The 27,121-nt window shown below is 43.3% G+C and overlaps 1 protein-coding gene across 2 annotated transcripts in view; it reads left to right on the plus strand.

Annotated features, from left to right (window-relative positions):
* Positions 1-27,121, plus strand: part of plekhh1 (pleckstrin homology domain containing, family H (with MyTH4 domain) member 1) — a 78,677-nt gene that overhangs the window by 24,537 nt on the left and 27,019 nt on the right. Inside the window, exon 1 of one of the 2 annotated variants that reach the window (XM_076300686.1) lies at positions 19,273-19,449. The exons of the other annotated variant lie outside the window; for it this stretch is intronic. The gene's annotated coding sequence lies outside the window, so the exon portion shown is untranslated. Of the gene's footprint in view, positions 1-19,272; positions 19,450-27,121 lie in introns of those variants that run through there. 2 annotated transcript variants of the gene reach the window in all.

Here is a 27,121-nt window from a genome sequence, read left to right on the forward strand (position 1 = left end):
AACCTTAAGGTACAGATTTGTTCTTTGTTTTAAGCTCTGAACAAGGTCCAAACCAAAATGTCAAAAAGAAAGAAAACTCAAATAGATTGCAAACACCCAAAGGATCTTACTGTAATAAAGATAGCATATGCAATTTATAGAATATAAAAGGGGTGGGGGGGTTCAGGTAAGAGCAATGGGCCCTCAAAATGTCTATGCACATCCCTGACTCCTATAGATGTATGTTGTTTAATCGCTAGTAGTTGAAATCGGGAGACATCAGCACACCTTTTATATCTCATCTTATCCTTGGCTCAGCAAAAGTACTGCTGAATTACTTGCAAAGTTTTCCATATAGAAGCATTAGGAGCAGTCATTAAAATTTGGGAACACGGTTTCTTTTGCACTGATGTTTCCTCTCCCAAGTCCAGCAGTCCTGTTGAAGTTGTTTGGCTAGTGTGTGTGTGTGTGTGAAACTATGTGAGTGTGTGTGTCTTCAACAGAGTTTTGTTTTCTTTCTCCTTCTTTTCCACTGATTTTCTTTACAGAACATTCTGCCGAGCGTCTCTAAAGTGTTCTTCACAGACAGACCGTGTGATTGTGTGAGATAGATGGTGTGTCTCCGATTTGTAACAGTCTCAATAAAAACTAAGCAAAGGTCTGAATTGTTCTCATGAAAAAAAGGTCCTCTCTAATCCTTTTTGTGAATTATTGCTGACATGCATGCATATTATATCAACAGACTGAAGTCACACACACGCTCACACACATACATGACAAACCAGAAACCAGATGGGGCTCACACTGCAATCCTTCCCAGTAACAGCCCGCACGACTATTGTGCGACAACATGCCCCAAATAGTTTCCAGTGCCAGCATCATCTTCTTATACCACATGATGTCATATCTTTTCCTGGTTTGGAGGAGCGCCTCCCTCTCTTCTCCTTCTTGTGCCGCATACTTCCCTCTCTGTACACTACATCTGCCCATACCCCCCCCCCCCCCACACCACCACCCCCCTTGCCCAGTTTGGCTGCTGTGTGCTCTTCTGTGTAGTTCCCTTCTTCTGGTTCTCACTTCCTGCTAACCCCCCCCCCCCCCCTCCTTATGTCCCAGGCTTGTGCGTCCTCTCCTTTGGCCCGGGGCTATACTTGTGCCCCCGCTGAGGCTGCCCCATGTGGGGTTGGGCTGGGAGTGGGGGCGGGGGGGGGGGGGGTACGGGTGGACACCGGGGAGTGGGTGGCTTGTTTGCACAGCTGCTCTGTCAGTAGTGGATCAGTGGGGAAGCTGGGACTCAAAGCCCTGCTCTGAGCCCAGCGCGAGGGCTCCTCCGCTGGGCTGTCCACAGGGTCGAGGCCCCCACTGACCCCTCACCCCTGGGGTTATGCGCTGGAAGGCCTGCGTTCAAGGGGGCCGTTGTGCTCAGTACATAGAGGCTTTTGGTTTGGCCGTTCGTCATCAATGTCACTGATCTGCTCGAAAGGGATTGATTAGGAAGTCTGTGATTTGTCATTCACAGTGTGTGTGCGGGCGTATGTGAGGATAAGTGTGAGCATGTGTGCCTGTATCTGTGTGTGTGTGTGTGAACACTTAGAACCACATGGACACACTAGGCCCACTCTAGGCCCACTGCTATCAGTTTTGAATAGTGTCTACATCTCTTTATTGTTTTGGGTCGGCTCTCAGGCATGATTACTTGACCATTGATGGAGTGTGCTTGATTGGCTCGAGCTCTTTCAGCTGGCTTCATGCTAGCGCGGGTCAGAGGTCAGCTAGGGCGGAGGGGGGGTCAGAGATGGATGCCGTGTTTGTTCCAGGGCCTGGGATGTTGACGCATCCGTCTTAATTAAGAGTCTGGAACATCTCGACCCTCGGCCCAGGGCCACTTCAGCTATCTCCCATCTTAGAGGGAGTGCTCCGAAAAAGAAAAAGAAAAAAACCTGCAACGTTGCAGCAACGCCAGAAACTCGGAGGAAGACACGTGGTCCAGACAAAATCATTGCTCTCTCTCCCCGCAACCTAAACAAGAAATTATGATTTCTAACTAAAATCCCTCTGGCCAATAAACAATCTCATAGTCTGTGCGTTGTGGAGATCGCTTCGCTGACAGATGCTGTCCCTCTCACGTTAGATGCTGTCTGTATGGATTTGTGGTGACACAGAGTTTGTGTATGTCAGAACATTTTTGTCGTTATTCATTCGCGAGTCATATACAACCATGATTTCATTTGCCCTGCAGGGTTTACAGGATTTATTTGCACACGTTGCCATGATAGTGAGGGTGGTGGGGATTACTAATCCTCTTCCAGTTCTTGCTAAACTAACTCTGAAAGAGAGAAAGATAGAGAGGAGGGAATAAGAGAGAGAGAGAGAGAGAGAACAGGAGGGGGGAGAGAGGGAGAAAGAGGGACAGAGAGAGAGAGAGGTAGGGAGGGAGGGAGATGGGGAAAAAGAGAGAAACAGAGGGAGAGAGAGAGTAAGAGAGAGAGAGAGAGAGAGAGAGAGAGAGAGAGACTGTTAAGAGAGAGAGGGGTTTGGGCCATGGCTTGGCTGAACTCCCTATGAACTGAGGCTGATTTATTTTCACTGGAGCCTGTTCCTCCTCTACAGAGGGCTCGATGTGCAAGCACTTCTCTCTCCCTCCCTAGTCTCACACTCTTCTGATACTTGCTTTAATAACTCTGATTTAATGCATCACTCAGACTGCAGGATTGCAAGGGAAATGGCAAAAAAGCCCACTGATTCTTTCCATTTAATGAATGTGATCACTTCAACCCATCCAGACCCTAGTGAAATTGGAGGGATTCAGATGTAATGTAATGTAATGTACCAGTAATGTGGGTTAATGGGCAAGACAGGCCTACAAACCTCTTCCTCATATGCCTCAAAAAAAATCTTAAAACTCAGAAGTTGATAGAAATAAGTAATTCATAAAAGTGTGTGTGTGTGTGTGTATCCACATAGAATTACCACCCTACACACACACACACACACACACACACAGACGCACACACCTGTGGAGCTCCTCTCGTTCCTGGGGTCTGCAGTGCACTGGTGTGATTGCTGAAAGCCCAACTCACCTCATCAATCTCAGTCAGCACCCGTGGCCCTTCAGCCCTGCCTAGTACCGACCCCCTCTAACTCCCAATACCTGCACTGCAGGGAGAGTGTGTGGGAGCAAGCACATACACATTGTATAAGCAAATGTGTCTAAGTGTGTGCACTTGTGTGTATATATACAGTATATGGGCATGTGTGTGTGTGTGTGTGTGTGTGAGAGAGAAGGTGTTTCTGTACATGTGCTATTTTAGAGGAGGGGGTAACCCCTCTGAGTGTATAACGTTTCGGAGGTGGGCTGTAGACCTGTGTTTTATCAGAGGTGTTGAAACGTGCAAGTATAGGCTGTCTGACTGATGGACATTTTAATATGAGTGTGTGTGTGTGTGTATGTGTGTGTATGTGTGCTTATGTAAGTGTGAGTGTGTCTCTGTGTGTGCGTGTGTCTATGTGTGTCTGCGTGTGTGTGTGTGTGTGTGTGTGTGTGTGTGTGTGTGTGTGTGTAAGCTTCTCTGAGCACGACAGGTCTAGTGTATTTTGTTAACCCTGCACATTTAGGGGTCCTTTGCATAATCTTGTCTTGAAGAGTCTTCAAACTTCACAATGTTCAAGGGTAAATTAGAAGTGGCAACAGGTTGTGTGTTCCAGGGTAAATTAGAAGTGGCAACAGGTTGTGCCTACTACTCAGTTCAGTTCTCACAGTCAATATCTGTGATGAAACACTGTCTCATAACTTTTCTCTGAAAAGGGGTTCCCTTTTTTAAAATGCTGAAGCAGTTTAAAAAAAAACGGATCCCCCTGGAATTAGTCAGATTATCTTTGTCAGATTAGTCAATTAGTCAGATTTATCCCGTTTCTTGGCTATTCTCTTTTGTTTAAAAAATTTTCTGAGCATTGCTCAGTGTCTAAGTCAGTGTTTTTCAACCACTGTGCCGGGGCACACTAGTGTGCCGTGAGAGATCATCAGGTGTGCCGCAGAAAATTACCCAATTGTCACTCACTGGTCCAGAAAAGCAACTGTTGCATCAAAGAATTTATAACCACATGCTCTCATTGATTGTATGAATGCACTATTTGTGGTATGCAGGCATTGTACAAAGGGCCCCATATCCAGTATTCACAGAATCATCACATATCCAGTTCATAACAACAATTAAATTAGATAGTCACCTACAAATGAAACAGAGGGCGCTTGTTTTATTGAGCAGGTCTTGCATAGAAGCCATAATAAGGCCATATCTGTGTAGCTATTATTTTAAATTTTAGGCTATGGTATGTTTCTTATTTCCTCACACAGGATTAGTGTGCCGTGGGACATTTTAAGTGTCAAAAGTGTGCCGTGGTACAAAAAAGGTTGAAAAACACTGGTCTAAGTGATATGAGGTCTGGTTATTTCTGTTACTGCAAATAGTCCACAGATGACCCCTACTGGACAAAATTAAGTATTGTCTGTGCCTGTCTTGTATATAAATGCGCGCAGGTGCGTGCGCACACACACACACACACACACACACACACACACACACACATGATACACATATTTACAGAGCATTCCCTGCTCTGACTAGTATTGAGCCAGCACACTTAAGATTATAATATGTAGTCACTCCACATCATTGTAGTGGAAATAAAAAGAATCAGGGACAATTATCCATACAATGTAAGTATAAGTATTTATACTCTTTTGATCCCGTGAGGAAAATTTGGTCTCTGCATTTATCCCAATCTGTGAAACACACTCAACACACAGTGAACACACATTGAGGTGAAGCACACACTAATCCTGGCGCAGTGAGCTGCCTGCATCAACAGCGGCGCTCGGGGAGCAGTGAGGGGCCTTGCTCAAGGGCACTTCAGCCATTCCTACTGGTCGGGGTTCGAACCGGCAACCCTCCGGTTACAAGTCCGAAGTGCTAACCAGTTAGGCCACGGCTGCCCCATACCCAGTGTTGGAGAGTAACTGAATACATGTATTCGGGATTACGTATTCAGAATACAAAATATGAGTAACTGTATTTAGTTACAGTTATATTTTCAATGAGTGGTATTCAGAATACAGTTACTTTGGCCATTACAAGGGGTTACTTTTAGAATCCTTCTCATATGAATTTCTGGGCTTTTTGAACTGAAATTCTAATATTTCTGTGAGATGATCTTGTGCATTAACAAAATGTATAATGTTTCAGTTTATCCTATAAAGTTAAGTTGTGGGTTTTTTGCTGACATCGCCTGTGGGTCTTACAAACTGAAATAGCAGCTTGATTTCCCACTTGATAAAATGTAAAACAGCGCTTATGTAATCCAAGTATTTAGAATACGGTACTTAGATGGAGTAATGTAACGGAATACGTTACACATTACATTTTAGGGAATGTATTCTGTATTCTGTAACTGATTACATTTTAAAAGTATTCTTCCCAACACTGCCCATACCTTTGGCACAGAATTACAGACATACTGTAGCAACACTACCACACATGACAAAACTAACGCATTTTGACAAATAAGATTGCTCCAACATCTGCCATCTCACTGAGACCAATCAGAAGAAGTAACTCAGTTCATCCTGGTTGTGTGTTGTACCAACATACATACATGTTTTGACTCGTTCCCTCCAGGTTGACTTTGAGAAATGTGTGTCTTGCTTAAGCGAGTGGAGAAGTGTGAGACTGATTAGGAAATATTGTTCAATATTTTGCAAATGCTGCCCCCAAGTGGTAGATGGTGGCACTAATATTTATGCAAAACTACTAAACTATAACTGCACTGAGTCTAGATTAAGAATGTTAGGACACACACACACACACACATACATACACACAGTTTACAAATAAACATGAATACACACACACTTAACACCCAGGAGAAAAAGACAGAGAGGAAGTAGAGAGGTTAGTGTGTGCTTGTGGTTTTGAACTGTTTAGGCCTTTAACTGAATTGGATGACATCAGCCTGCGCCACCCTGTAATCTCTCTCTCTCTCTCTGTTCTCCAAGTGCAAACAAACACACCGAACACACTCCACATCCACCCGTGTATAGTCTGTACTCACCACATACTCCATCATCAGCTCAACTTCAAACTCAACAGAAACACCCACATCCTTAAGTGTGCATCTGAATACGTGCGCGCATCTGATTTCCTTCTTACAAAACAAAATAGTCAGAACCAGGGTGGTCCACACTGCAGTGACGATGCCGCCTGCGCTGGACTTTGCTCAGTGCAGTGGCAGCGCTGCCCAAGCCATCGAAAATGATGGGTTTCGGAGTGCAGCGGTGGCGTTGCTGCTTCCTACAGTATGTGTAGAGCCCTTTGAGGGAGCACAGAGGGAAAATGGACGTAGGGATAAGAAAGACTCTGTTTACACTTTAAAGAGGAGTCTTGGGTGACGATCACATGGAGACAGCACTACACAAAAGGATAGGGGGGGAAAAATGACACACTATTGCGTTCGTTCACTTAAACCACTTGTTTGTAATGCATTTGACTATACATACATGTGTACCCGCCTAACGTGTCCCTTACAAGGAGACCTTGTTAGTAAACAAATAGCTTAGGCAGTAAAGAAATCAGCGATGGTCAGTGAAGGTCTCTGGCTGTAGGCTACACCTTGAACAGAGGAGAAAACAGTGATGTGTCTTTGCTGTCTTGCACCTCATCCGTTTGAGACATACACTCAAACCAAGCGTAAGCGGGGCATAATGGATGAAAGTGGGGTAGGAGGGACATATGGTCTTTTCTCCCCCTCGATTTTTGCTTTGGGGAGCTGACACACTTTCCTAAACATACACTCCCAAACCGTTGTTCATTTATCACACTTCAAATGCTTATCAACAGGATGTGTGTGTGTGTGTGTGTGTGTGTGTGTGTGCATATGTGTGTGTGTGCGTGTGGCATCTCTCACACATCCTGGCACCAGTCTCCTCCTGGCACAAGATCTTATCACTCACAAAACTGCACTTTCACTGTCTGTGCCCCAGTTGCAATGTGTGCTTGTATCATTGTGTGTGTGTGTGTGTGTATGTGTGTGTGTGTACGGACCCATATCTTTTAGCTAGACTCAGCACATCATTGTTGTCCGTCAGTCTTGCATCCTCTTTGACCGAGATGTCAGATAATCCACTTAAGCAATCATTCACCTCCCTGCTCACTGCTTCATCTCTCATCTCACTCCCTTCCTCTCCTCCTCTTCCTGTCTCTCTCCTCCCTTCTTCTCCTGTTCTCCCCCTCACCATAGTTCGAATTACAGGGGGTACTGGGTGGTACTATACCCCCCAATGAAGACCCCGTACCCCCCAAAGAGACAAAAATATCAGTTTTTGGGGGGTCAGATATTTTTTCTGATATTGTGAAAAAATATCATTACAGTTACAATACAAGTCAACTCCTATTTTCACTGTAGGAACATTTTAATGTAAAGCGATTTCAGACACCCCTATTGTGGACCATACCATTTTTAATCACCGTGGCGCTAGAAGCAACTGAGATAGAGAACGACTTCAACTTCTCAAGCAAGTGTCAACATTGAATGACAAAACGCTAGGTAACTTCCTCCAGTAGGCTAAATTCGGTTTGCTGCTGATGTGCATGGGTAAATGTAAGTTGCTAGCTGACGTCTAGCTTGTTGAAAATTTGTTATTTTACAACCTTCATTTATAAACGTGTTTTGTTCTTTCATAGCTCATGTCACGTCTTCATACATTGAATTACTGGCTACTTATTTGCTACTTACCCACTGAGGCTAGTAAAGTGGACCTTGGTTAGTTACCAAGGTCAGTTAGCAAGATAGGCTAATTCCCTATTTAAATCAAGCTTTACATTGTGGTGAGGTAAGGAGATGAACTCCATAGCCTAGGTGTCCATTCTCATTATATCTTGAATAAATTATTGTGCCCTTTTGAAATTAGTTTGGCACAGATCCTGTGTTTTTATATTACCGGTATGTATGCACAAGAGGGTCTGATGTAGCTAAGTCTACATAACATCAGTGAAACCTGTGGAAACATAAAAAGACCCAAGTAGCCTAGGCCAGTGTTTTTCAACCTTTTTTGTGCCACGGCACACTTTTGACACTTAAAATGTCCCACGGCACACTAACATCCTGTGTGAAGAAAAAATAAACATACCATAGCCTTAAACTTCAAGTAATACACAGATATGGCCTTATTATGGCTTATATGCAAGACCTGCTCAATAAAACAAGCGCCCTCTGTTTCATTTGTAGGTGACTATATCTAATTTAATTGTTGTTATGAACTGGATATGTGATGATTCTGTGAATACTGGATATGGGGCCCCCGTTGTACAATGCCTGCATACCACAAATAGTGCAATCATACAATCAATGAGAGCATGTGGTTATACATTCTTTGATGCAACAGTTGCTTTTCTGGACCAGTGAGTGACATTTGGGTAATTTTCTGCGGCACACCTGATGATCTCTCACGGCACACTAGTGTGCCCCGGCACAGTGGTTGAAAAACACTGGCCTAGGCTAAATAGTAGGCTATGTGCTAGTTTTTGAATTTGTTTTCAATTGGTTTGTATTGTTTTTACATTCTATAATTTCATATTTTTAGTTCGATAAATAGTTTCATCTGAGAACCCTGACTATCTTAGATTTTATTTTATTCTAAGAGACACTATGAGGAAAAGGAAAGGGCACACAGACATCAGGCACCTTTTTGGTGCTAAAAGAGTAAGCAGGATATATTACACTAAGAACACTATAGAACACTAAGATCTACAAACAATTACATTAAAAATGTAGGTGCAGTTAGGTTTTATACACTGTTCATTTGTGTTAATGAAAGGGGTGCTCAGCAGACAGGAGAGGCACAGGATGAAAGCCGTGAGCAGGCTGCAGGGAGACGACAGGATATATAAGAACGATGAGATATTCTGTAGCCTACTGATTATCAGTTTGTTGCATGTTTAGACCTTATGTGTTTCACAACACATGTTGCACTTGGCGATCACGGTGGGGATATGGTAGTGGACCATGATGGTCATGGAAGAAGTGAAGGAGCAGTACCCCCCAATTATGGTGGGGTAATTCACACTCTGCCCCTCACCTCCATCACTCTCATCCCTCCATCCTAATCCCCTGTCTATTTCTCTGTCTCTATCTCTCTCTTGTGTGTGTGTGTGTGTGTTTGTGTGTGTGTGTGTGTGTGTGTGTGTGTGTGTGTGTGTGTGAGCTTTGTTGATCTCTCTTTGGTATGTCGCAGTGTAAACACACGGAGTGGAGCGCGAGCGCAGCTCCTCGCCTGGGCTGCGTTTGTGTATGCGAGACACGCTCGCCGGACGCGCACTCTGAGTGTGGGCTGCTCACACAGAGAACAAACACCAGGGGAAATGTTTGGGTTGGTGGCTCATCCTCTGTCAGGGGACTCCAGGGGGAATCTCTATGATCACAGATGAGTCTCTCTTTCTTTCACTCTCTCTCTCTCTCTATAGATATATATATATATATATATTTATATATAAACGGTAGGTCAAAGACTCTTTTCCTCAGTGGTTCCTTGTTGGTGGAATGAGTTGCCCTCCATTCCTGTGATAGTTTTGGGTCTTTCAAGAGGGGTCTAAAGGCATATCTGTTACACATGCTCTTAGTTTATTAAGCGTTTCTTATATGCGTTATGGCTTGTATATTATGTTATTTGTTATGTTGCTTCCTAATGACTTAATGCAAACAATTCTACATTCGCAGACAGAGCAACACTCACATGCTTATAGCTGGTTCACTCACTTCTTCAGACTGGTTTATTATATACGAGAACTCAACCAATTACAGAACACTGATGCGCCCTAGTGGTCGCTATTCATATAGCACAACATTTAGCTACATATAACATTTCCTCCCCACTAAGATATGTTGTCCATTAACACAAAATATATTTCCTTTAACACAACATAAAAGATACACTTTTCCGTACACATCATAAGGGATACATTTTTCTTTTTTTTATATATCAAACGGTAACAAGTTAAGCAGTCCAAGAAGCACTTGGTCCAGAACCTTCTGAAATAAGGCGGGCGATAATGCTACTCCAAAAGGTAAGTGATTAAAAGGGAATAGCCCTTTTTGTGTAGAGATAGTCAGCAGCTCCCTAGGTTTCTCTTCTACCTCCATGTGTAGATAAGCATTTGATAAGTCTAACTTACTGAAGTGTTGACCTCCTGCTAGAGAGGCAAAAAGGTCTTCAATGCGTGGAATTGGATACTTATCCAGGCAGAGAGCTGGGTTGAGGGTGACCTTGAAATCCCCACAAAGTCTCACTGTGCCATCCTTTTTGTTGACGGGCACCACGGGCGTGGCCCAATCACTACGCTCCACTGGTGAGATCACCCCAAGTTCAGTCAGTCATGTTAGTTCGGCCTCGAGGTCGAAGAGCATAGGGCACGTTATGTGGTGGACAGAATTTGGGTACACTTTTATTTTTACAGTTTTTCTTGATTGCTTTGACCTGCTTAAAGAGACTGGGATCCACTTGGTCTTCATGAACACCTTCTTTGCAGTAAGTGTATATACTCTTTTTGATACTCTTACTGGTTAGTGCTTCGGACTTGTAACCGGAGGGTTGCCGGTTCGAACCCCGACCAGTAGGGAAATTTGGTCTCTGCATTTATCCCAATCCGTGAATTATTATCACCAATGAGGTGAAGCACACACTAATCCCGGCGCAGTGAGCTGCCTGCAACAACAGCGGCGCTCGGGGAGCAGTGAGGGGTTAGGTGCCTTGCTCAAGGGGCACTTCAGCCGTGCCTACTGGTCGGGGTTCGAACCGGCAACCCTCCGGTTACAAGTCCGAAGCGCTAACCAGTAGGCCACGACTGCCCCCAAATAGAATAGAAGTCATCTATTGTGAATGTGTTCACACATTTTCATTGGGTTCACACATTTCTCACCCTTTTGCAAAACAGTAAACACAGATGTCATTCAAAAACCCTAAACTCTATTGGTTTTCCCGTGCTAAACAAAAGGAAAACATCTTTTCACATGTGTGATATAGATTCCTTGCATAAGTCTGAATCTCTGATACACCTGTGTGAAACTCCTTTGCACAATTCTTCAATGAGCAATCATTCATTATCAGAGATGCCATGTCTGTTCTGTGTTGCTATTTGCAAGTATGGATCTAATGCACATTTACAATTTTTCTCGATTGCTTTTACCTGCTTAAGTAAACTGGAACCCACTTGGTCTTCATGACTACTTTCTTTGCACAGCAGAAGTCATCTCTTGCGAATGTGTTCACACATTTTCATTGGGTTCACACATTTCTCACACCCTTTTGCAAAACAGTTAACACAGGTGTCATTCAAAAGCCCCAAACTCTATTGGTTTTCCCATGCTAAACAAAAGGAAAACATCTCTTCACAGGTGGTATAGATGCCTTACATAAGTCTGAATCTCTAATACACCTGTGTGAAACTCCTTTGCACAATTCTTCAATCAGCAATCATTCATTATCCATAAGAGATGTCTGTTCTGTGTTGCTATTTGCAGGTATGGATCTAATGACATTTAGACAAAGTACTGTATTGCCTATTTGGTGGAGAAAAAGGTGTTTACTGTAGGTCTATTTCGATGAAAGTTGTAGTTCAATGAAATTTACAGTATCTTGCTTGGTGTTTGCTGTATGTCTTAAATGTCAATGACAGTTACATCTTGGGAGGAATGAATAAATTTGTATTTTCACAGTTTTTTTCTGATACCAGAAAAATGAGACGGTAATGTAACAGACATAGCAAAAATGCTAATTTTGAGAACTAGATTTTGCATTTTGTTGTCAAGTGTGTAATGATTGATTAAAGAGTGTTTTTGAATTATGAACAAGTTTGAAGGCAAGATTTGCTTTTGCTGCATGTTTTGAGAGAGTAACAGCCTTTTGCAAGCAAAATGTGTCATTTTGTCCAGAGTGCTTTTGTTCAGACACGGGTGTTTTGAGAATGTGATGGCAGAGTTGACACAGGTATCAAAATGATCGAGAAAAACTGTAAACAAAGTATTGCCTATTTGGTGAAGAAAACAGTACAAAAGGTGTTTACTGTAGGTCTATTTTGATGAAAAATGACAAATTGTAGTTCAATGAAATTTGTCTTGCCTACTGTAGGTCTTACATGTCAATGACAATTACATCTTGGGAGGAATGAATAAATTATTTTTTATTCAGTACATTTTGTCTTTTTTTTTACAGTTTTTTCTGATACCAGAAAAATTAGAAAGAAATGGAACAGGCAAAAATGCTAATTTTGAGAACTAAATTTTGCATTTTGTTGTCCAGTGTGTAATGATTGATTGAAATCACACAGTGATTTGATGACAATATGTGTTGTTTGAAGGCAAATTTAGCTTTTGCTGCATGTTTTAAGTGTTTTGAGAGAGTAGCCTTTTGCCAGCAAAATGTGTCATTTTGGCCAGAATGCTTTTGTTCAGACATGGGTGTTAACTGTTTTGAAAATGTGATGTCAGAGTTGACACAAGCATCAAAGTGATTGAGAAAAAACTGTAATAGTCAATGTGGCTTTAATTCCCTTCATTGTGCCTAGATTTTTAGAGAAAACAGCTGAGTGTCTCTTTAACACATGTCTCCAAGTTGTCTTTCTCTCTTTGCTCAATTGCATGAATAGTCACGTAGTGCATGCATCAACTTGAACTACATTCAAGGGCAACATTGTTTGTTTAACTTTACTTGCACTTTGATGACCCCTTCTGGTGCCAGAGGCTCTCCAGTGAATGTCATGAGCATGATATCAGTGGGTTGCAGGGACAGTTGGCCCAGTGTGCTTCTGTAATGTTTCCAAGGAATCAACGACACAGCAGCCCCTGTATCCAATTCCATCCCCATTTTCATTCCATACAGGCAGCACCTTTTTGCGACATGGAATATAGTCCTAGTCCTAACTCACAGTCAGTGTCAGATTTAATTTCTTCACTTTCACTTTCATCTCCTCTTGCGTCAACATGATAAATTCTCTTCGTTCTATCTTTTACACTGCGCTTAATTGCATTAGCTTTCTGTTCAGGACTTTCCACTTTTTGTTCCCATTCTCTGTCGTTGGCTTTGCTTTTACACATGCGCTTAGTGTGGCCTTTCCTCCCACACTGGTGGCAGTCACGATCTTTGTACCAGCAGTCCTCATCAGTATGATTAGTTTTCCTGCAATGGCGGCATATTTGGGAAAACACCGCGTTCACTTTGAGCGAGCCACTTAACTGCTGCATGTCGCACACTGCTGTCTCAGCAGATACAGCGTAATTGACTGCTTTCTGAAGCACTGCTTTCTTGGATAACACTACGACCAATGTTTACTGACTGATTCCAGACTTCAACATTGCAGTGCTGTCGTGATTTGTTTAGCTCGCCTCTGGCCCGCCTATATCAAATACACAGATGGGATTGGTGCAGCTCAGCTCCAAGGGCATGAGAAATGAGCATCATTACTGATTGCCAGAGTGGCTCGCTGAGCAAATTCAAATTGTGCTCTCGCGAGAACTCTGGATTTCCTGGGTACTTCTGCACAATTTCACACTTAAGTCCACAAACAAATCTGTCCCTTAGTGCGTCTTCCAAGTAAGCACCAAACTCACAATATTCCGAAATTTTTTTAAATACCGTGACAGGCCGTGCAACTGCTTCCTCTTCCCCTTGATTTTGCTTGTGGAACCGGAATCTCTCCGCAGTCACGAGCAGCTTTGGAGCAAAATGGGCCTGCAACACTTTCACAATATGGTCATAGTCCATCTCCCCAGACTTGTCAGGAGCAACCCAACTACAAAGTAGTCCATATGTTTTTGATCCCACCACACTAAACAGCACAGGCACTTTCTTTGCGTCCCTAATCTCATTAGCTAGGACAGTGGTTTTCAAAGTGGGGGCCGCGAGGGGGTGCCAGGGGGGCCTCAGCAAGTTGGAAAGAAAAATAAAATACAGATACAAATAAATACATTTGAAAATTTTTAAACATACCCATTACTATGAGGGTTGTTATACAATGCCATTATAATAATTTGTCGCATATCTGAACATTATTTTCCATGATAATGACTGGGAATAATAGTAGAGTAATAGCTCTCATATAGCAGAAAGCCCCAAATGTAATTTTACACACTGTATGCTCCATCACAAAGTGCTTGTGGCTAAAATAATTATTAGGATTAGCTTAATGTATTTTTAAATTTGCCGTAGTATTGTCGATGGGTTTAATAACACATCAAGGGGTCCTTGGCCAGAACCTAGTGGTATTTCGGGGGCCTTGTCAAGGAAAAGTTTGGGAACCCCTGAGCTAGGATTTGATGTTCAAAACGTTCAATATAAGTTGCCCATTACTCACCGGCCTCATCAAAGGGATGTCCAATTACTCCAGCCATGATGTGTCTACTTATGGTGGCTTGCACTGTAACGTTAGGCTCTTCGGAAGAAGACCGACTCATCACCTCTTAACAGCCAACACTAGCTCACTAGCTAGGTGTTTCCAACGTGGTTATTTCATCTAAATTTGACCAACCCAACTACTCTCGACAGTTCACTAGTCTTCAGGACTACACAACTTGTCGCCAGTTTATGTTATGTTGCTTCCTAATGTCTTTATGCAAACAATTCTACATTCACACACAGAGCAACACTCACATGCTTATAGCTGGTTCACTGACTTCTTCTAGACTAGTTTATTATATACGAGAACTCAACCAATTACAGAACACTGATGCGCCCTAGTGGTTGCTATTCATATAGCACAACATTTAGCTACATATATAACAGTATTTAATTATTTTCATTATCTATTATCATTAGCTGATTCTGATTCTGATCAGGTTATTGATTGAATTGTCATTGTTGTCTATTATTGCTATTCTATTGTATTGTTGTTGTTTGGATGTCGCTTTGGACAAAAGCATCTGCTAAATATCATAAATACCATAACCATATATATATTTCCCACTGTGTATCTGTGTGTGTGTGTGTGTATGCGTGTTCTATGTATACTATGCATGCATGTGTCTATCTGTGTGTGTGGATGTGTGTAGTGTGTCTCTCTTTCAGTGTCTGTCCTGTGTGTGTGTGTGTGTGTGTGTGTGTGTGTATGTGTGTGTGTGTGTGTGTGTGTGTGTGCGTACGTGTGGCTTACTGATCCTGTTCCGTTAAACGAATGACAGTGGACATGCAGTGTGAAGACGTGGCAGTCCTCTGTTCTGGCCGAAGGAGTTAGAATTAGCACTAGCCTGCTCTCGTCACCTGTTCGCTGATGACACCCTCACAGGAAGGGAGTGTGTGGGTTGTGTGAGCGCCAGTTGAGATGAGAGAGAGAGCGCAAGGGGGGATTTTTGTTGTTGTTGACTTAAGGGATTGAAGTCCTTTGTGGATTCTTGGAGGAGGCACCTTTGTTTTTTTACAGTGCAAGGAGATGCCACAAGATTAAGGAGTGCATTGTAGTTGAGAGCGGTATACTGTAATTATCAAAGTAGACACGTGTGAGAGGGATAGGGGGCCTGCACACATAAACACATACACAAAACATACACACACACAACCATGAGGTGATAATCAGAATGATCCTATGATGTGTTGACACAGAGTCTAAAATGAGGACCTATGTGTAAAGGATAAACAATCATCATCTCGCTGAGTCTGTATTTTAGAGCTCAATGCCTTGCCACAGTGGTGTGTGTATGTGGGTGCGTGTGTGTATGTGTTTATCTATGTGTGTGTACGTGTGTGTGTGTGTGTGTGTGTGTATGTGTGTGTGTGTGTGTGTGTGTGTGCAGTTCTGCCTCTCTCATCTCTCAGTTCCATTCCCTTTGTTTTAAAAGTCTGACAAGAGTTCACTTTACACAACTTAGCATGAATACACTATGGAGCAAACACATTTAGAAACACATATATATAACTTATAGATACGTGGTATCAATTAAAACTATAAGTACTATAACAGAATGTTGTAAAAGTGGACAATAAACTACAGTTAGTATACAAACTAGCTATATAATTCTAAGAAACCTTAGAATCAGCAGTGACGTATACATTAAACCACAGACATGAGTGACAATTTAAATGTTATAGCATCTGTACTGTGTAGCTGTAAGTGAAAAAACCCCCAACATAAACATAAGGTTTAAGAGATGCCAGAAAACAGTTGGGTTGTGGTGGGTTGTGATAAAAACAAAAAGATGCACTAGTCTGCACACAATAAAATAAAATAAAAACATGCGTCAACCACTTCAAAAGGACAACATGTATACAATCTGCAAAAATTCTTGTGAGCTACACAAAACCAAATTCAAACTTGCTAACTTGTGCTATTAATGCAACATGCAACCTAATTCCTAAGATGGCTGTCTACAAGTGGCCTCAGCACAACGCTAGACGGAGACCTTAGAGATACAATTTTGAAGATCAAATGCCTATGGGGCTAGAATGGGTGCTGCTGCCAAACAACCAAAAGCAACCTTCACCTGAGTTTGCACCCTCTTCCACTCCTCCCCCTCTCCGAGACCGAGAGAAGACCACACACAGAGGGAGAGGAGGAGAAAGAGGAGGAGGAGGAAAAGAGGAGAGCACCATAGAGACAAAAAAGGAGAAGTGACCTACTGGGTGACTCTTTTTCTTTTTGTTGTCATTTTGCATTCTGTCATTCTTTTGTTGTCAGTCTTGTTGTCATTCTACACATTCTCCATGCTAAACGCAAACCCAGGCATCTAACTCGTCAATATCGTATGGTCTCTTTCTCCTCTCTGTGTCTGTCTGTCTGTCGCTCTTTTTCTGTTGTATAATTGGTTTGCTTTAGTTTCTGTGTTTTTATGTGGAGTTTCCATCGTGCTCCGGCCCTGCTGTGGTTCCAGCGTGTCGGGCCAGCAGCAGTAAAAACTCTCGCAGGACAGGAGGCACAGAGCCGCCCGCTGCCCCCAAACACCAGATACAGCTGTCTGACAGCGGCCACGGACAGAGGGAATAGGACTACACACACACACACACACACACACACACACACACACACACACATACACACACACACACACACACAACGACACACACACTATATACTCACAGGGTCAAATGCAAAATAAAATACACATGCACTTGCTCTTGCATGCACACATACACACACACACAAACACACACATATATATACTCATGGGGTCAAATGCAAAATAAAATACACATGCACTCGCACGCACGCACACACTCACACGCACACACACACACACACACAGTCACACAAACACAGTCACACATATGCATAGTAGAGCGAGAGAGGCAGGCAGGCAGACAGACAGACAGAGAGAGAGAGAGACACTCACAAATTACATAGCTTTGATAGCTACGTGGTCTGGTGCAACCATAAGGATTTAGTTGAGATGTCAAGCATTTCTGCATAAAAAGCTTAGGAATAAAAGCTCCATATAAATGATTAATTCTTGATTCATCTTCTGAATCTTCAAGTGCTTTTACAGCCAATTATAATTGGAGTCTATTCTCAGAGAGATGAGCCTCCTCTGAGCTGGATTTCTCCTTTGCTTAGCACCACAGCTTTTCTGGATGCTAATCCTGAGACTCTTTAAAGTGTCACAGACAGTGTTAATTGTCTATGGTGGTGCTACAGTATACTATAATTTTAGGTGTTGTATGTGATTAAAGAAATGTTTAATCTTAAGGAGCCTGGCCCCCTGCTGGTAATTAATCTCCTAGTCATGTAGCCTAAGACATTTCTGTGAAGAATCTTTATGACAGGACAAAACGTGTTTTTCAGACTCATTTCTCAACATGCCTCAGAAATTAAGCTATCTGCTTCAGTACAAGTATTCTGTATCTTGACTATTTCATGTGCATTTGTTTTGTTGTATTCATCCCCTAAAGCGATATTTGATGGTTAGTGCATCTTTCATCTAAATCATTGCCCTTCTGACTGTGTTCACTGACTGACACCTCCTTCCTCAATTGATAGACTTTATTGCTCTGTATCAATAATGAAAAATGGGCTCACTGTAAAAAAAGTTCCTGGTTTTATCATAAGTCTATATATTCATATTTCTTTTCCGTGAGTGACTTCACACGTAAGTTTGCATCAGGTAAATAAATGTTTTTAAGTAGCTGGAGATAAACGATACACTAATTCATAGAGTGTAGACTTGAAGCTGTGGATACTGGTCCGCCATATATAATTACTTTCATAGCAATGTATATTATGAATGCTCAGCTGCTAGGCAGAAGATGCTGAATGTTTCGCACAAATGACCGCTCTGTCATTTGTAACCCAAGCCCTGCACGTTGTTCGTGTATCTCTGCCCTGGATCTGTCCGCAAAGGGGGGGTTGTGTGGACGGCCCGCAGGCGAAGCCAGGCCGCTGCGCACGGGTGTGGCTGCCCTGACCTCATCCCCGTTGGCTTTTTACAGCACGGGCCGAGCCTTTTAAAAAACAGTCACTGAAGTCACTGTAAACATCCAAGAGGGGATCCAGGCAGAATGGACTAAATGGAAACCAGGCGTTTCGTCTTAATTGGATTATGCCCATACAACAGGCTTGCACTGACATTTGTTTATAAGCTACTCTGAAATCACATAGCTTGGGGACCTTCGTATGTGCAGGCTATGCTGAACCTGATCACAAGGCTAGTAAAAAATTTACTTGTATGACTTGTGACAAATCCATCAAGTTGTATGCATAATTTAGTAAATAACCCAAATTAATTGCATTCAGTCTATGTTCAGTTTTCGCAATTTCCTAATCGCTGTCTCACATTCTTTAGCTCCTTACTGTTTATTGGCTTTTAACAACGTGAAAATGTTCTTGCGTGCCTTTGCTAGGCTACTAGTTGTAAGAAGCACGGGTAATCGACTGGTGCAATAAAGTTCCAAACTGGCAACCCATTGCGATCTCAGTAAACGTGTAGCCCATTTATGGTCTTATGTTCAAGCAGAATATGGACTTTCAATTTGAAAATGAAATACCGCATATTTGTAGTAGGCCTACGCACGAGTTGCTCTCTGAAGAAGTTGCACATGTTATGTTACAACTTGAATAATACAAACCACCACAGCAGTTGCTTATTAATTGAAAAGGCACCCCTCGAGGTCGTTGAGATCTACGAAAGTTTGTATGAGCGCAGGCATGCGGAGAGGAGCAGAATACCGGCAGACAGAAAACTTTGCCCAACACGTCACTGTAATTTGATCCTCCGCTTGGCTCTTTAAAGAAATAAGAGATGACCTGTCTGAATGAGGACGTGCCGCATCGTCCTTTGAGCTTCAGGAGGGAAGAATCTACAGGACGGACGAAGTGAAAATGACGGGCTATTTACCAAATCCTTTAAGGGGAAATAAGAAAGCCTGACACAGTGTGTAGGCGTGATGTGATTGCCGGGAGAAGTTCAGACAACAAACGTTCGCACACCAAAAAGAGGAGTCACAAGGTATGTAAAATAATATTTTTAAAGCAAATCTGTAGCGCGCAATGCATGCTCGATTGAAAGGGGAAATCAGTGAAAAGATTGCAAGTTTTGGAAGTGGATGGAATTACCGCTTCTCTTTTGGGTCCCGGTACAACCACCCACAGATTTCTTGCAGCGGTGAAAGATCGAACAGGTTTTCGCTTCGCTGAGTCGTGGGCGATCCAAGTTGCTGTAGTCAGGGGTTTCAGCTGGTAGCCTTGTGTGTCTGGCACACCTGTGCGCTTTGACCATTTTTGGACAACATTCACAAGGAAAGTCTGGGTGCAGCAATATTACACGTGGACTTGGATAATAAGGTCTGGATTCTGTGCTGTAGCTTGTAACCTACATTAAATGGAGTGACAACAGGAGTTTCAGAAGAGGTTTGCAGTGGTCCATAGATGCTGTAGTGCCGTCTTTATTGGTTAGTAGCGATTGTTGATGTTGATGTGTTGGCTTAGTTCAATTCTTCCTAAGGTTGTAGATGCCTTCAATGCCTGGCAGATTGGTGGTTTTCATTAGCTTTCACAGTGGGCTCCTGTATCTATAGATTTAGTCAATGTAAACATTGATTGTGATAAACGTATAAATGTAGTTATTTTCACCTGTGGCCCATTTATTATTTTCACCTGTGACCAGTTTTTGGCCTCTCTGCCTAGTAGTTTTGCATGATGTTATTTTCTGAGTGGGAGACATATTTGTGCATCTTTTTTGCTGGGAAGCATCCTCCTGTATAGAATATGGTATGTATTATAGCATATAACAAATCCACCTTTCTTGTCAATGTGTGCCATGGATGGTGGCTGGTTGCTGCTACTCCTGTTCTTGCATTTCGACATTGGATTTGGATGGGGAAGGAAAACCTCAATGACACACATGTGGTCATCCCACTTCCAATGTGAGGAGTCCGTTAAGTATGTGTGTGTGTGTGTGTGTGTGTGTCGGCAGCCCTTGCCTGAGATGTTTACACCTCAGTGCAGAGGAATGTCCAGGGCTATATTTATGGCCCACTGATAATGCATGTGAGCACAGCCACACAAGCCTGTCATTACACACGCCGCCCGGACTCGAGACTCAAGGTAAAGACACGAGGCGAGGAGAGATGGAGGGGGCGAGAGAGAGAGAGAGAGAGAGAGAGAGAGAGAGAGACAGAGAGAGAGAGAGAGAGAGAGAGAGAGATAGAGAGAGACAGAGAGAGAGAGAGAGAGAGACAGAGAGAGAGAGAGAGAGAGAGAGAGAAGGCAGTGGGGGAAGGGTTAACATACTATAGAGAACACAGGAGAGCAAAGTAGATGAATGAAGAAAAGGAGAAACACAGCAGAGAGGAGGCATTTAAGGATTGACTAGGGAGAGGAGGAGGAAGAGGAGAATGGAAGATGAAGGAGGGAGATGGAGTGCCGTAAAAAACAACAGGAGTGAAGGAGAGATTAGGAGGAATACTCGAGGAGAATGGCCAGCTGGCTTAACCTACTCTCCCAGCAAAAAAAAAAAAAAAGGTCTACACATGGTGCCCATAAAGCACAGCTGTTATAGAGCTGTCATTACCTCCACACAGAGTAAATATGCTACCAGAGGCCCAAATAGAGCTGTATTGTGCATGAGGCCATTCACAGAGCTCGCTAGATGTGGTTGGGTCACTTTTTGGTATAGACCTTTATTTCCGCTAGCAAGTTATGTGACAGGGCACTTGAGAGGAACACAAACATATCCACAGACACACACACATACACACACACACACACACACACACACACACACACACACACACACACACACACACACACACACACACACACACACTCACACACACACACACTCACACACAAACACACACACACATCCACTCTGTTGGGATTTCCTTGCCAGTGGATCAAGTTGCAGCAGCCGTCTCGTCGAGGGTCACAGGTCAAGCAGGAGAGAAAATGAGCTGTGTTTATTTCACTTTGATATTTCTTCTTTTCTCGTTCAGTATCTTCTTAAATATGTGTATAATATGCACTATTCTCTCCATCTCTTGTTGTATTGTTGTAATATTGGTTGTGGGTGCTGGAGAGAGTCATTTCTTGAGGTTTTCCCTGGGAGTTTTTTTTGATGCATGTGATACGGTAACTCATTCTATTCTGAGAGGAGCCAAAGTGGCCTGGTGTTTAGCTGTTGTTTTATGTGGTTGTAAATTGCTGCTGGAAAAACAACGGGGAAAGTGAGATGTTTCTGCATCAGGTCGTAGAGGTGGAGTATAAGACTAATGGTGTGTGTGTGTCTCTTACCTCACAAGAAACACACAAACACACACAGACACACACACAAACACACACACACACTCAAACACATTGTCAGATTTTCTTGCCATGCGCTAACTTGCATGAAGACTCTCTCTCTCTCTCTCTCTCCCTCACACACACTCTCACACACACATACACACACACATGCTTACAAAATACATCCACATACATACACACACACACACACACACACACACACACACACACATATACACACACACACACACACACACACACACACACACACACACACACACACACACATACACACATATACACACACACACACATATACACACACACACTGACCCAGATCCACATATGGTCCACTCTGAGTTATTGGGCTGAGAAGCCAGTTGGATCTGGACAGAGACAGTCCTGAAAAACAACAGTAGGGGCTGGGAGATGTTTGAGGTGATATCATTAAACAGACCAATTGCTTACATCATCACAGCTGTGGGCTTGGTGGCGACATCATGTGTGTGTGTGTGTGTGTGTGTGTGTGTGTGTGTGTGTGTGTGTGTGTGTGTATGTGTGTGCGTGTGTGTATGTGTGTATGTGTATGTGTGTGTATATATCTCCTCCACCATATGTGCATGCTCAACAGTTGTTAGTGTGCTTACAGCTTGTGGGTGTATGCGAACAGATGCAGCTTGACTATAGGATCTGTAATAGTTTTTGAGCTGGCGGCTCCTATGGGGGAGTCCTCAGAGAGAGCTCTGGTGCAAAGGGCCCAGTCAGCAGCAGATAGTTTCCACATCTGCCGTCAGCCGAGGGCCGCCAACTGGACACCGAGAGGCTCTACATCATTTCCCAAAAACTCACAGCCTTCACATTTGAACTGAATGTGAATTTGAACAGCCATATTGCAATATGATTGCTGTGTAAATACGATTTCTGTATAACAATGACAGCCCTAGAATGAGGTCACCCTGTGACCAATGCTGGTATTAGGTCTATGGTTAATTATGATATGGATGGCGTGATACAAGACGTTTTTTTTATTTCTGTGGGGTGAAATGGATGTTTTCCCCTACAGCATGTAAATCTGACTCAGTTTATAATACACCCTTGCCCAGATACTATTTCTAACCCTCAATTGTCAAACAGCCTTTTGAGGTATGTGGGTCCAGCTTTATGGAAGATTACATTTCAATAAATATACCCTTGCGGTTTGTTTTTCAAAGGGCCGTCTTTATCTTCCACACAGGCTCTTGCTTGGACTTATGTTTACGTTAAATATGTGCCTTGTGCTGGTGCCCTGTTACAGGCAGCCAATTTAGGGATTGGCGACTTCAATAGTATATAAAGCTGAACATACTACATCACTCGGATGTAGAGATTCAGAAAATTATAAGGAGTTGAGAGAAGACGATGCACATTAGACCTTTAATCCAGCCAGTCAGTCGCAAAAGGCAAACTACACAAGATTGAATATGGCACCAAGGCTTCTTGGAGAGCAGGGTGAGTGATTCATTGTGGCTGTCTTTTTTGAAACTGATAATTACACTAGCAAACTTGGACAAAGACAGTGAGACGTAATTAAGGATACAAAAAACAGTCATAAATTTCACCCTAATTCAAGTCAGGCTTAAACCATGTAGAGTCAATGGATAATAGATCATCATGTAGTAAGCTGTAGTTGACCCCCCCCCCCACACACACACACACGTCCCCGTCCTCATCACACAGAGTGGGCAGCGCTTAAGTGCAGTGTTTGGCACTTAGCCAGATAAGTGTAAGGGCCACACACAGTTGTACCTGAGGGAAAAACAGAGAGAGAGGGAGAGAGAGAAAGCGAGAGATAGAGGGAGAGAGGGAGGGTGAGGTCTGGGCTTCCATAGTGCTTTTCGACCTCATCTGTCTGAGGCACGCATTGGAGGAAGTCTCCACTTTGCTCTCACTTTTCTCCTCTGTTGCTACACTTCTTTACCAGCTGGTTCTCCCTGTCTGTCTCATGCATGCCTCTGTGCGTGGTCTCTCTCTCTCTCTCTCTCTCTCTCTCTCTCCGTCTCGGAGGGCCTAGTATGGAGATGGGTGGTCCTTCTGTCCACCTCCTCTTTTCCCTCACCTCCATGTTAAACAGGCCTGTTGTGGTGGTGGAGGTGGGGGTGTCACGCGTTCACACGCTCAAGGGGAAATTAGCGTTGCCGTGCTGAAAGGGTTTAGGCTTGTCGAATGCACTGCCGACATCCAGCTGTTTGTGTGTGTTTGTGTGTGTGTGTGTGTGTGTGTGTGTGTGTGTGTGTGTGTGTGTGTGTGTGTGTGTGTGTAAAGGGGAATTAGGGGCTGGGTTTAGCACGCAGGACAGGCGTTGCGGTCATCATTCAGGCCACATGGCTGAGGGGAACAGACATATTTCTGTCAGCATCTCAAAATTCAATACATGCTTGGGATGTTCAGTGTCCACAAAGATATTTATGTGTGGGTCAGTAGAAGTATAACAGTGTATTTCATAAAAACAGTGTTGTGTACAGAAAGATGACAGGTTGGCAGGACTGGGGAAACAGCATATGAGCTGTCAAGGGGAGCAGAACTAAATCATTGTGTATATACATCATTTGATTGATTTCTATTGATTGGTTGGTGGATATATTCATTTATGTTTTTTTTGTGAAGTATTCATCATGTTGATGAAAGCATGCATGTTTAACCTATTGGGAAGCTATTACTACTGTCTTATAATAGATGTATAACAACAGCACATCTTGTATTGAAAAAGGCACAGGCTTATATGAGCTCCATACAAGCCATAGAACTCAGCATGGCTTACTGCTTTCCAGAAATCACAAAGAGCATCTAACATTATCTTGATATTGTATTATATATTTGCATTAATATATTTACACATGCTGATATATTATGATACATGGATTTGTCTATATATTGTGTATATCAATATGCATGGCATAATAACATTGATTGCATCAATGTTCTAAACAAAAGTAATGAATGGATAAATATGTTGCACACCCTCAAGGGAAATGAGATTACATTAAACAATAGATGTTATTACATTCATTTTTCCTCAGTTCATAGGACAATTTCTGCTGTCAGCATAGTAAGCTTGGCTGAAACTAATGGATTGCTAATGAATAGTGACAGTTTGAAAAGCAATTTATTTGGGTAGTGATCTGTAACACTTATTGCTTTCACAGACTACTGAAGCAATAGTTGCTATGAAGCATTGTTGTGATAAGTGTCACAGACGGGACTGGTCTGTGATTGTGTCCACAAGGCAGCACACTTGACTGGCCAGCCTTCCTGATTGTGTGTCTGAGTTTCTCTGCCTTCATCCTCCCCCCAAGTGTAAGTCCTCAAAACCTCAAACCTCAGGCCTCTCTCTCCCCCCCATCTTATTCTCTCATTCTCTCTCTCTCTCTCCCCCCATCTTATTCTCTCTCTCTCGATCTCTCTCTCTTTCTCTCTGTCTCTATTTCTCCCCATTTTCTCTCTATTTCTCTCTCGCTCTCTCCCCCCATCTCCTTCTCTCTCTCTCTCTTTCTTCATCCCTTCTTCGTCAATATGGAAGGAATCCCTTTTGTGTCCTGCTGCTGTAATTTGTCCTCAGGCCTATAGTTATGGACTGGAGTAATTGCATAGAGCAGTGTTAGTGCTGCTTTTTCTACACTATGGTCCTTTGCTGTTGTATTGGGAGCCTCTCTCTCTCTCCCTCTCTTTCTCTTTCTCTCTCTTCAGCTTTGGTAGTCCCTGCTAAAGTCATCACAGTGGCTAAATTAGCACTACCAGCTATAAGCGTGTTGGAAGAGAGATATCTGGTCACCATTGCTGCAGCTGGGTTTGCAGAGCGTGCCCCTTCTGCCTTTAATGTCTGGTGTTGTCCTCTGCCTGCCTTTCTGGCTTCTCCTCACTCCCAAAACTGGAGCTTCACAGTGAAGCTAAACTCTTGGGCCGGCCTTTGAAGGAATGCTCCTCCACAGGGATCCGGCAGCTCTTTGTGAGTGCCAAAATGGCTGCCGCTTGCTTCCCCTCTCAGGTAAAATCTCCTTGACCACCCCCCCCCCCCCCCCCCCACACTCCACTTTCTCTCTCTCTCTCTCTCTCTCTCTCTCTCTCTCTTGGGTTTCCCACATCCAACCCTCTCTCTCCCTCCATTCAGTCTCTCACACATTCTTTGCGCCACCTCCCCCCTCTGGCCCTCCGGTGTCCGTAAAGGGGCCGTCATGCAGAAAGACTCCATTGTGCCGCCTAGTATCCCTTTCCTCTGTTGGCCTGTGATTAAGAAGGGATTGCTTGGACGGGGATATTTTGGCGGTGGGGAAGGGATGGAGGGGGGGGGGGGTGAGCCAGAGCAGGGGTGGATGGGGGTTGGATGTGCGGTTAGGCTCGGAGGGCGAGGTGGGTAATATTTTCTGAGCTCAGTGTAACTTGTATTATTTAATAATGAGTTATGTGGACATCATTGAGTCTGTGAGTGTGTGTGTGTGCCACTGTGAGTACTCTCTCTCTCGCTCTCTCTTTCTGTCTTTTACCTCTCTCTCACTCGCCCTCTCTCTCTTTCTGTGTGTGTGTGTGTGTGTGTGTGTGTGTGTGTGTGTGTGAGAGAGAGAGAGAGAAAGAGGAGAGAAAGGGAGAGAAAGGGAGAGGCAGGGGGCTGACAGAATTTCAAAGGCCTTTTTGTCATCATCGATGATCTCACTGCATGCATTTCTGCGACCTGTTGCAATGTTCTCATTTCCTAGGTGACCCAGCAGAAGTTGGCTCCTCTCTGGAGAGAAGAGGTGGGACGGGGAAGAGAAAGTCCTGCTTGTCCAGCCCTCTTTGTCCCCTCTTTGTTCCAGCCCCACTCCTGGGGCTTTTGGGAATCAGTAGTGGGGCTGTTGGTGATGAGCAAGAGCTGGTCTTGCTTGAGGGTTTTTGTGGTGGAGGGGATGAGTTTGGTCTGACTCGCATTTGTTCTGTGTACGTTTGGGTTTATTTTGAGTTATAGCAGTTTTGCTGAGGCTGTTATTACTGGGGTATGGTTTTTGGTTTTGTACATGCATGTGTTGATTGATATTGTTGTGTTGTGGCAAAGTTGATGCAAGCCATCATGAAGACATGGTGATTGTGATCTTGAATATGATCTTGGTATGATCATGGAAGCAGGAAAATGCCTGTGTTTCCAACATACTGTAGCAACACAGTAAATGAACTGTGTATATTTCACTGTGTAACAATTCTGATTATTTATACCTCATCTTAGACTATGCTTGCTTGTGTCCCATGTGGAACCTTTGCCTGTGGTTGTTCAGCTGTTCCGTTGTTCCAAAGGAACTTCTCCCTTGCCTCCATCTCTGTTGGATTGATTTTTGTGGTCTTGGGTTCTGATGATATCATGAAATATCTCTGACAACGACAAAGGTGATGAC

Source organism: Alosa pseudoharengus, unplaced genomic scaffold (genome assembly GCF_046254945.1).
Source record: "Alosa pseudoharengus isolate Yale_2024_CS ecotype anadromous, Long Island Sound unplaced genomic scaffold, YU_APseudo_1.1 YU_APseudo_1.1_scf_22, whole genome shotgun sequence".
NCBI lineage: Eukaryota > Metazoa > Chordata > Actinopteri > Clupeiformes > Clupeidae > Alosa > Alosa pseudoharengus.